The 9,371-nt window shown below is 44.9% G+C and overlaps 1 long non-coding RNA gene across 1 annotated transcript; it reads left to right on the plus strand.

Moving 5' to 3' along the window:
• Positions 1-4,720: 4,720 nt before the first annotated feature.
• LOC146856616 (uncharacterized) lies at positions 4,721-7,399 on the plus strand. The gene is made up of 3 exons (XR_014980972.1): positions 4,721-4,802; positions 5,940-6,033; positions 7,351-7,399. It is a non-coding gene; the product is annotated as an uncharacterized LOC146856616 (long non-coding RNA).
• The last annotated feature ends 1,972 nt before the right edge of the window (positions 7,400-9,371 follow it).

Genomic DNA, 9,371 nt, shown 5'->3' on the forward strand with positions numbered 1-9,371 from the left:
TGGGTCTATCAGCTACCACAATTCCTCATGAAATGTGCCAATTTCCTCCTCTCATTGTTGCGGATCCAGCTGCAGAACATCGTCCACTGAAAGTGAGAGAGAGCGTCTGCTATTGAATTATCGCAACCTGGCACTGGCCTAGCCCTAGTCGCTATGTTTAGCCCCCAATTGTCAGGAGACTAGGTGGCGTAATAGGCCTAAAACACGAGGGAACTAGGCTGTGCCCAGGTTCAACGTCTGCACATCTGCGTGATTGTCCAACCACAATGTTACTTGCTTGTTTTAGAGCTTGTCCTTCTACAGTGAAAAGGCTTCTATAAAGGGGGAAGAGCTCCTGATCCAACCCATCATTAGCTGATGCACCTGGTGGGTAAGATAGCTGGTGTGAGCCCAAACTGGCCTGCTCGTTTCCAAGAAATCAACCCCAGTGGGATTATCATGAAGTTCTCAAGTGGTGGGTGCTCAAACAGCCCACTACTCGGCCCAGACAAAGCTCTTTAGCCACCGTACGCCTTGCTTCCGTGATCTTCTCAGCTACTAACTTGAGGTTCTGGCTAAAGCAGTCAACTAGCATGCCCCTGTATGATATGAGAAAGGCCTCCTTGAAACCTGCCACTAACATCCGGACGTCATCCTTCCTGTGATATATGTTGAGCATTTATGTTAGTTCCCTGACCTGAATGGGGTTGGGTGACTGTTCTGCTGCCTTGCACCTCTCCCCAGGGTCCACCCTTTCGTAGCTACTTCTTGGGATATCTTTTTTGTTAGTGTTACCTTTCCCTCCTAGCAGTCGCTGGCAGAGTGGGAGCCCCAACAGGTGCTGCACAGATGCTTGAATTTGCAGGCTTGGCCCCATATACATTCACCTTTGCCAAACGTCCAGCATGTTGTGGCCTGGGTCTTCCTAGCCCTCCCTCCAGCATAGGGTTTGCCTTTGCTAAACTATTGTTTCATATCCTGTCTCCCCTTGCTTCCCTGGGACAGAAAGAATGGCTTGTGGTGAGTGCTCCCCCCTTCACAGGCCACCACCATGTGGTGTGTGAAGCCTGTCATATCTTGTTGGTTCCAGTCTATAATGGCCCATATTTGCATCTTCTCCTGGAACCCCTCATCATACTGCAACCAAGCATCACCCTTATATTTATGCGGTGCTTCATGGACCTTCTGCTCATGTAGGAGAGTGCTTCTGTGCTCTGGGGAAACTTCTCAATGAACACATGAACTAGCATTCTGAATGCATGCAAACAGTTGTCTATGGACCTCTTGATCCTACTTCTATGCCTTTCTCTTCTTTATCCTCCTGCGCCACTAAATTCAAACCTGACTGCCTTACTTCTAACAAGGAGAGAACGTTGATGATTTTTTGCGCCACATGCTTTCTTTTATAAATAGAGGGATCAGGCTTGCCAAACCCTGTCTAGGGTGCGTTTATGGGCTGGTCACCAGGAGAGCCTCAGGTAGTCACTAACTAGCTTACAATTCACTGTGCCCTGCATTGTGCTGCCCACCCATGTCCTAGTGGGATCCGTCCCACCTGCTTGGCTGTTGGTGGTCCCTGGAACAGAGGTGCCCTTAGTGTCACCACTGTCTGCCCTTTGTCCTGGTTGTGCTGTCCCTATGCAGCTGCTTCATTCTTACCCACTATCTTGTAGCTCTTAGCTTTCCCTTCTGCCGAGACGGATCCTGCCCTGTGATGCTTGTCCCTGTAGCGATTACCTGACCCACCCCTTGCACAGCCTGGTTCAGCCATTGGCCAGGCCAGTAACCCGCTAAGGGCCAATCATATGGAGGAAAACATTGTGCAGCACTCCTTATCCCCTGCCAAGGCCACCATGGTGACACTACATTTGGGGTGGGTGATCTGAGTGCGGTTGGGCCCCTCATTAGTTGACTACCTACAGTCACATGGTATAAACCCTTGCCCCAAAGCCTGCCCCTGATATCCCTACTCTAACAGGGTTTGCTTTGCTGGGTTCTGCCTGGTAGAGTTCTCTACCCCCTCCTAAATGCTGTAATTTGTGATGCCGGTCCCTGTGCTCCCACTTGCTACTACCCCGTCTTGGATTATTGAGCATGATTCCCGTGTCCCAGCCTGCCCTTTAGCACCATGCCCCTGACTCACAACTTGGGCTGTTTTGGAGTTGCACTCCCTTTCCATGAGACCCCCATCTGGCACTGCCATGCTGGCTGCACTTGTCTCATAGGAGCTGCTATCCCTTCACTCAAAGTTGTCATTGTTGCTCCTTTTGCTTCTTGAGGGTGTCCCAGGAAAACACCCTTTCCTCTTTGGGGACAGTCATTCTGACTGCATGCCCCCATCCTGTAGACTCCCTTCCCCTAGAACTTCTGCTGCTGCCTCGGCGTCCCACTGCCATGGGCCACTTTCCTTTATCTCTGCTCTGCTGCTGCTCTCCCACCATTGCCCATTGCTGTGCGCTGCTAAGGGGCCGAAGACTTGTTGCAGGAATCATTCCTGCCCATGGTAGCCCACTGCTTCTCTAGCCTGATCAATTAAACCATAGAGCACCTCTCTGGCATGCCTTGCTCTTTCCAGCCTGGGGTCTGTATGTCGCTCTTGCTCACGTTTGCACTCCTGGGTCCTCAGGCCTGCTGCAACCACTCACTCTTTGCATCCAATGTCTTCTTCGCTTCTGTAGCAGGTGGGCTTGTGGCAGGATCTTTTGGCTGCCCACTCGCCGTCACCACAATCTCCCGCCTTGCTCTGAGTGCATGTCTGCAGTCCGGCCTCCCAACTCCTCTTGATGCTCTTCAGTGGCGCAGCACAGCTTACTATCTGCCCAACACCACTGCCAAATCTTGTTAGTCGTGGTGGACCCAAACCAATAATGGTCATTGTTCCCCAAAGATGACGATGACGATCTTCTGCAGCAATGTCTCTCGCTCCCCCTTCCTATATATGACTGTGAGTTGTCCCTGCCCACTTGCATTCCATATGCTATTTTAAAACATGTCGGCCAGTGCTGTGCATGCATTTCAAGGGCCCCACTGGCTGTCAACCCCTGCATCTTGCTGCCTTTTGGGTGTGTTACTTGCAACCCCCTCCAGAGTGTGGCATCGCCTTTCCAACCAACAGTTAAATATTGGTTATTATTGTCTTCTCATTGGAGACCAGTGCCCTCACACACTTGTTTCACTTTAACCTGATAACGTTATAAAACCATACATCTTACTGTTCAAGTGTGTGGTACATTTACCTGTCACACCCTCCATGGTATGTGTGTAGTTGTGGTACGGTGGGCTTGAATTAGGCCTGGGTGGAGCTCGTGGAGTTTTGCTCCACGGAGTTCCCAAAAAACTCCACAAGATTCTGTGGACTCCATGCACTGGAGAAGAATACTGGGCTGCCCTAATGGGCTGCTTTTTCATGCCAGTAGCATGTTCTGTGCTGAAAAATCAGTGCTAACGACACCACTTGATCCATGTAGGTGTGGCTGTTTTGTTTTATCTACTTCCTGTTCTATGCATGGTGCTGGGCCTGACTTTTCAATCCAATTCAATCTATTCTAATCCTCCCTCTATCCCACCCATCCTCCCCTAATTAATTTTTTTTATCAGTGTGTGTCTTTCTGTAGTTCACTTTTTTGTTGTTTCCTTTTTCTGTGACTCTTGGTAATTTTTTTGTTTTTACCTTCTACTTTCTTTAGGTCTTTCATTCTGCTTCTGTTCCTTATTTTCTTTTTTTCCCAACCCAGGGCCAAGTGAGAGCACCAGGGAGCAAACAGCGGCAAGGAGTGCAGCTCTGCCCCTTTTTTTCTAAGGCGGAGGTGACCGCACTTGTTTCTTATGTGCAGTGCAACCTCCTCTACATGCTGGCAGTAGGCCTGGGACAGGGTACCCCCTATGGGAGCATTGTCTGGAGAGTGTAACAGTGTGTGCACCTGCACAGTAGGGTGCAGCATCTAACGCACTGCTAGGTGTATTCAATTGACCGCACCTGATGGGCATGGATGTTGCGGGGTACTCTCAGTAATCATTTATTGGTAGTGTCCAACAATACTAATATATCTTTTTTCAAATAGCTTGCTGCTCACACTGAGAGTTAAGTTTATGTTGCGCTATTATGTAATTCAGTTTGAACTAGCTAGGTGCTCGGCACAACCTAATCGTACTTGGCAGATGCAGTGTTTGCTTGGGCTGATTATTTAACCCCTTCAGTGCCCATGACGAGATAGTCTCGTCATGGAGCGCGGATGCGCTGTGCCCATGACGAGACTATCTCGTCATGAACCCCACCCGCTAATGAAACGCCCGGCACAGGGCGTGGAAAGGGAGGGGCACAGAAGGGGTTAATAAGTTATGCAGACTCTGTGCTGTCACTAAGATCGTGGTAGTGGAAATATCAGTGAGTTAGTGTTCTCTGTGCCTTCCTTTAAGTAGTTCATCCAGTCCCAATCACCCAGTGATATGTAGTATGCATCCATGCATTGAAAAGGGAGACTGAGTTGGCCCATCAAAAGGGGTTGAGAAGCAAACATCAATGCATTAGTAGTTCTAAATGTAGTTTAGAAAATTAGGAATAGGGCTTTGGTTTAGGAAATTAAAAATAGGTCAGCTCAATACTAGTACTATTACTATTACTATAGGCGATCTGATTTAGAAAACTACGATGTCACTGCATTTGCTTTTGCCTCTCAAAATATTTTCGGGGGGGGGTTAACTGTACCACTAACCTATTTTATCTTCTTTCTTTCTTACATCAGCACCCAAGGGCAAGAAGAAGAGGGCATCATCAACGGCGGGTTAGGACGGAGCTACCATCACCAGTGCCACGGTGGGTGGAAGTAAGTGCTGTTATTATTATTATTATTATTATTATTAGTTCCCTAACTTTTAACTCTCCCCACTATTAGAACCCTGTTTGCTTGTTTATTCTGTTTTATCCCACCTCCATTTTGTTCAACTCCTCTCCTATCTAATGTTTGTTCAATTCTTGTTATCCCTGCATTGGAATATGCGATGTTACATCGTTTGCAGTACAACGCGATCGATTACAATGCGGTTGTTACAGCAACCCCATTGTTACAATACATACCATTAATTCGCAAGTCATTTCTATGACTTGCTGTAGGGGGCGCGCTGGATTTAGGAATAGTATAATTTACTATTACAACTCCAGCGTGCGCAGCAGTAGGGAATGTTTTGGAATAGTAAATTATACTATTCCCTAGTTTAGAGCGCCCCTACAGGAAGCCATAGAAATGACTTGCGTTGTAATGGTTAGTGTTGTAACAATGCCGTCGTTGTAACTACAGCATTGTAATCGCATGCGTTGTACCACATGCAATATAAACGCTGCTTCCGCCCGCATTGTCCTTTTTTTCTATATTGCATGTTTCAATAGCTGACTTGCTCCTGTCTGTATTAGTATTCTGTAGCTTTCTTCTGCTTTGTTTGTAAGCTTTTCATGTCCCCTTATGTATCTTGTGGCTGGTCATGTAAGAACAGATTTTAGGTACTCTACTGTGAAGATTGCAGGCCCAAGTAAGCTATTCTACACATGTTTGTTGAGAAGGGTTTCTTTTTCTTGCTCATGATCAAACAGCAAAATGAGAGAGTGCCCATGGTCCTGGTGGTTGTGTTGTGTTATCATTCATTTTTTTCCGGCAGTTTCGATTACAGTGCAGCATGGCATGAAAGTAGTATGAGTTCCTATTGCATTTGCCAACCAACACCATATGTCCTTAATTGACCTATTAATTGCTCCCCTTCATTGCTCTATGATGACTCAGAGTCATCATAGTTCTGCCCCTCCATTACGAAAAGATTTTAACATTGTCAAACAACAAAATGCCCAAATTGATACTTTCAATAGAAAATACTGATAACCAAACTGTAATGATGTGTTACAGTTGTATTTTGTTCAAGAAAATAATAAGGGGGTTGTATCTCGCATATAAAATGTGTAATGTCTTTTCCAGCCACACAGACCACCAGTGACAGCAGCACCACCAGTCTGCAAGATGTGAAGGTGGTTGGAGGGGGGAGTACTAGCTGCAGAAGGGACCGGCGGTTGTAAGTCACATTGCTTGCTTGCTGACAAATTACTAGTATACTCAAATCACTTGTTAAGCGAAGTAGATATGTATCTCACCCATCATCATTCTTCACCTCCCTGACCATGTCATTTCTTCACTGTTGACCAAACTGCAGCATGGTTCAATTCAGCACTACAGTTTTGGCTGTGCAACGTGCATCTGCTTCAGTTAATGTGGTATTTACAAAGTTTTCAGTGCACTGCAAACTGAAAACAAAGTGTATTTCCCTTCCCTTTCAGTGCCCACTAAATCACCTCCTAGTTCTTCACTCCTTTATTCTTTTCTAAGTTCTGTCCCAGCGTACCAATAAAATACAAAAATCCATTGTTGGCATGTGCCACATTTTTCTGGCCAAGTGTTTCATATATTTCATGCCCTCCGTAATGGATTTACGCCTATTCAAAATGTTCCCTTTCAAAATTTAGCAACTACAGTGACTGACTAAGCCAAAGCTTAGCCACATGATGATGATCAGTGACACCCCACTATTCTATAGCAAAACCTCTACCTACCTGGCCTCATCCCTCTCACTTACCCTGCAATAGAGTAAGTTAAACTTCCTTTTCTTACTGGTAAGCAAATGTATTTTTCAGAAATAATTTGCAGTGGAAGGCGAGCCCAGGGAGTAAAGTAGGATTCAGTGGCTGATTTTGAGTTTTGCAAAAGGGATACTCTGTGAAAAATGTGCCAAATAAAATTGATATCCTGTTCCTTTCCCTGTACTGCAGTGCATTGTTTTTGTCACCATCTTATTACGACAGACGGGATATCCACATTTTTATGTGAAGTGCATGGTGTAGTGTCAATATTACTCATCTGCCTCTTCGGAGTCATGGTAGAATTGAAAGGCATTTGAAGACGAGCAGGGCCTTTGGAATTAAAGTAAGATAATTGTCCATTACAGCCGCGCCAGCGACAGACTGCAGAGAGTAGCAATGTACCCGATGCGCTAGCTAGCATGCCTCCAATAATTCAACACAACAAGAATACTTGTTTTGCATAGTGCATAATGCCTTACTCATTGATGAGAGGTAGCTTTTTACCCGGAGATCCTTTAAAAATCACTCAGGTTTTTTTGATCTGGTGTTTTTCTCCCTCTATTTCTTTCAGCCAGTCATGTGAGACATGTGTGGATAAACAATACCCCTGTGACTCTCCTAATCACATCAAATTCCAATGGCTCTAGGGGACCAGCAATGTAAAGTTACTGTTCAATTATATTATTTTAAACAAGTGTTTGCCCAGATCATTGTTTACAATTTGTCTTTTTTCTTTTTTTTCTTTCTTGATATAGTTACTTCTGCTGGTCCACAACCACCACCTACACAGCAGGGGATGGCAGCCCAGCTGTAGCAGCAGAGATTGGAGGCCATCCAGGTTGACTACCATCAGCTGGTTCTTTGGAGGAGAAGGCTGAGATGCAGGCATATGCCACTGCCCCGGGCCCTAGTTCCTCCAGCCAGCCACCAGTGCATCCATCTTCCCAGCAACAACATGGCCAGTGCCGCCGGCAGCTGGCAGCCACCTATACCACCGCTGCTGCCCTCTCTCCCACCCAGACCATCAGTTCCAATGCCTGGTGCTGCTCCATCAGATGGCATGCCATGAGAAACAGCAAGAACAAACTCCGGACCCGCATTGATCATGCCCTCTTCTCAGCCCTTTTTATTTTTTGTTTTGGTGGGGGGGACTTTTGTAGTGGGTGGAGAGCGTGACAATTGGGAAGGGCAATTTTTAACTTTGATTTGGAATCTTCTTTGGACTTTGGACATTGGTTGGGGCAATATTTACTTGTTTGAGGAAAGGGATGGGCCTGTTATTGTTAGAGAGGGTGGGATTTGTCAAAATGTAAAGGGAACAATTATTCTTAGACGTTATGCCTCAAGTCGTTTTTTTGTGTTTACTTTTGCTTTCCACTGGTGCCTGTTTGTGCAGCTGTTTTTTTAATCCGCTTATCAAAGTGTATACTAGTTATAGTTAGTAATACACTTGTCCGGCATCCCTCTGTAACTATATTGAGAATTGGGGGGGTATGCTGATATTGCCTATAATGCAACATCCTAGTTAAACCAACAAATACTTTTCTACAGTAAAAGTTACTTCCTTACTAACTAACCTAGTTTGCTTCACTCTATAGTTCTCTTACCTGAATAGATAAAGCAATGGCTGCTACCTCTCTCAATATTCCCCAAACTTATTGCAGGGTTTCCTAAGGTACCTTCTTAATGGTGGTGGTAGTAGTAGTAGCTGGCTAGTGCACTGACAGGGAAGCCATTGCAAATGAGGTCCCACTACCATCTAGATGAACTTCAACTGTATAAATAATCAAAAGTATTATCTATCACAGGTAACTAAATTGAAAGAAAAACACAGAGCTAGTGTGTTATATTTGTATCATATCTTTACAAAGACTGAGACCAGACTACTTCCACCATGACACACCAAGCCTGATATTACAACAAAAACTAGAAATAGAAACTTTTTCTGAGCAATGGGGAGCTATTATTTCATTAAAACTAAAGGTACGAAATCCTTCAGTCAGGAGAAGTTGACTTAGACTCAGGAGTGGATATGTTTAAGTACTTATGCACGACAAGGCCTGAATGATGATGTTGACAAATGATGTTCTATATCTAAAATATGGATCCCTTTTATGCATGGGTGGGTAAGTGGGGCTGGTGTGTGTTATTGCTCAGCTAATAAAAGATCTCACAGTGAGTTGGTGTCACGATCACCACATCCGCCCCACCAAGTGAGTAATCCATTTATGGTGTAAATAATGTCACACCTCAATAAATTACACAGCTCAACAGCCTGAGGGAAGAGGGTTAGGGGTTTATTAAATGGATAGGAAAATTGGATTTGGGAAAAGGTGTGACAAAGACAAACACTATACAACAACAATATTCATCAGGGCAATAAGCAACATATCATCATCAATCTGTTGCAAAAAGAAAGGAAGAAATTACACAGTTCAGTTAAATGCATTGCAAATAGTCCTTCAGCCCCCCCCAACCCAAGTTATTATATATTTAAATGTTCTGTCATCTAGGTTTGAAAAATACAAATTATGAAGGAGTGAAGTGAACCCACACAGTTCTAAGACTTATGACTGTTAAAATAAAAATTATACTGCATTGAGAAATTCAGCAGTGCATCTCTATTCTTCTTGATATGTCTGTCTTGGGTGAACTGGTCCGGAAAGGTAAGCAGGAGTGTTATGGAGCTTTCGTCTTTCAGGCAGAAGAGAAGGCCTGTGGATTGTAAAACAGAAACGATATTGTAGAGTCAAGGTGAAGACCAGTAGGCAAGCTT

Source organism: Triturus cristatus, chromosome 4_1, assembly GCF_964204655.1.
Source record: "Triturus cristatus chromosome 4_1, aTriCri1.1, whole genome shotgun sequence".
Lineage (NCBI taxonomy): Eukaryota > Metazoa > Chordata > Amphibia > Caudata > Salamandridae > Triturus > Triturus cristatus.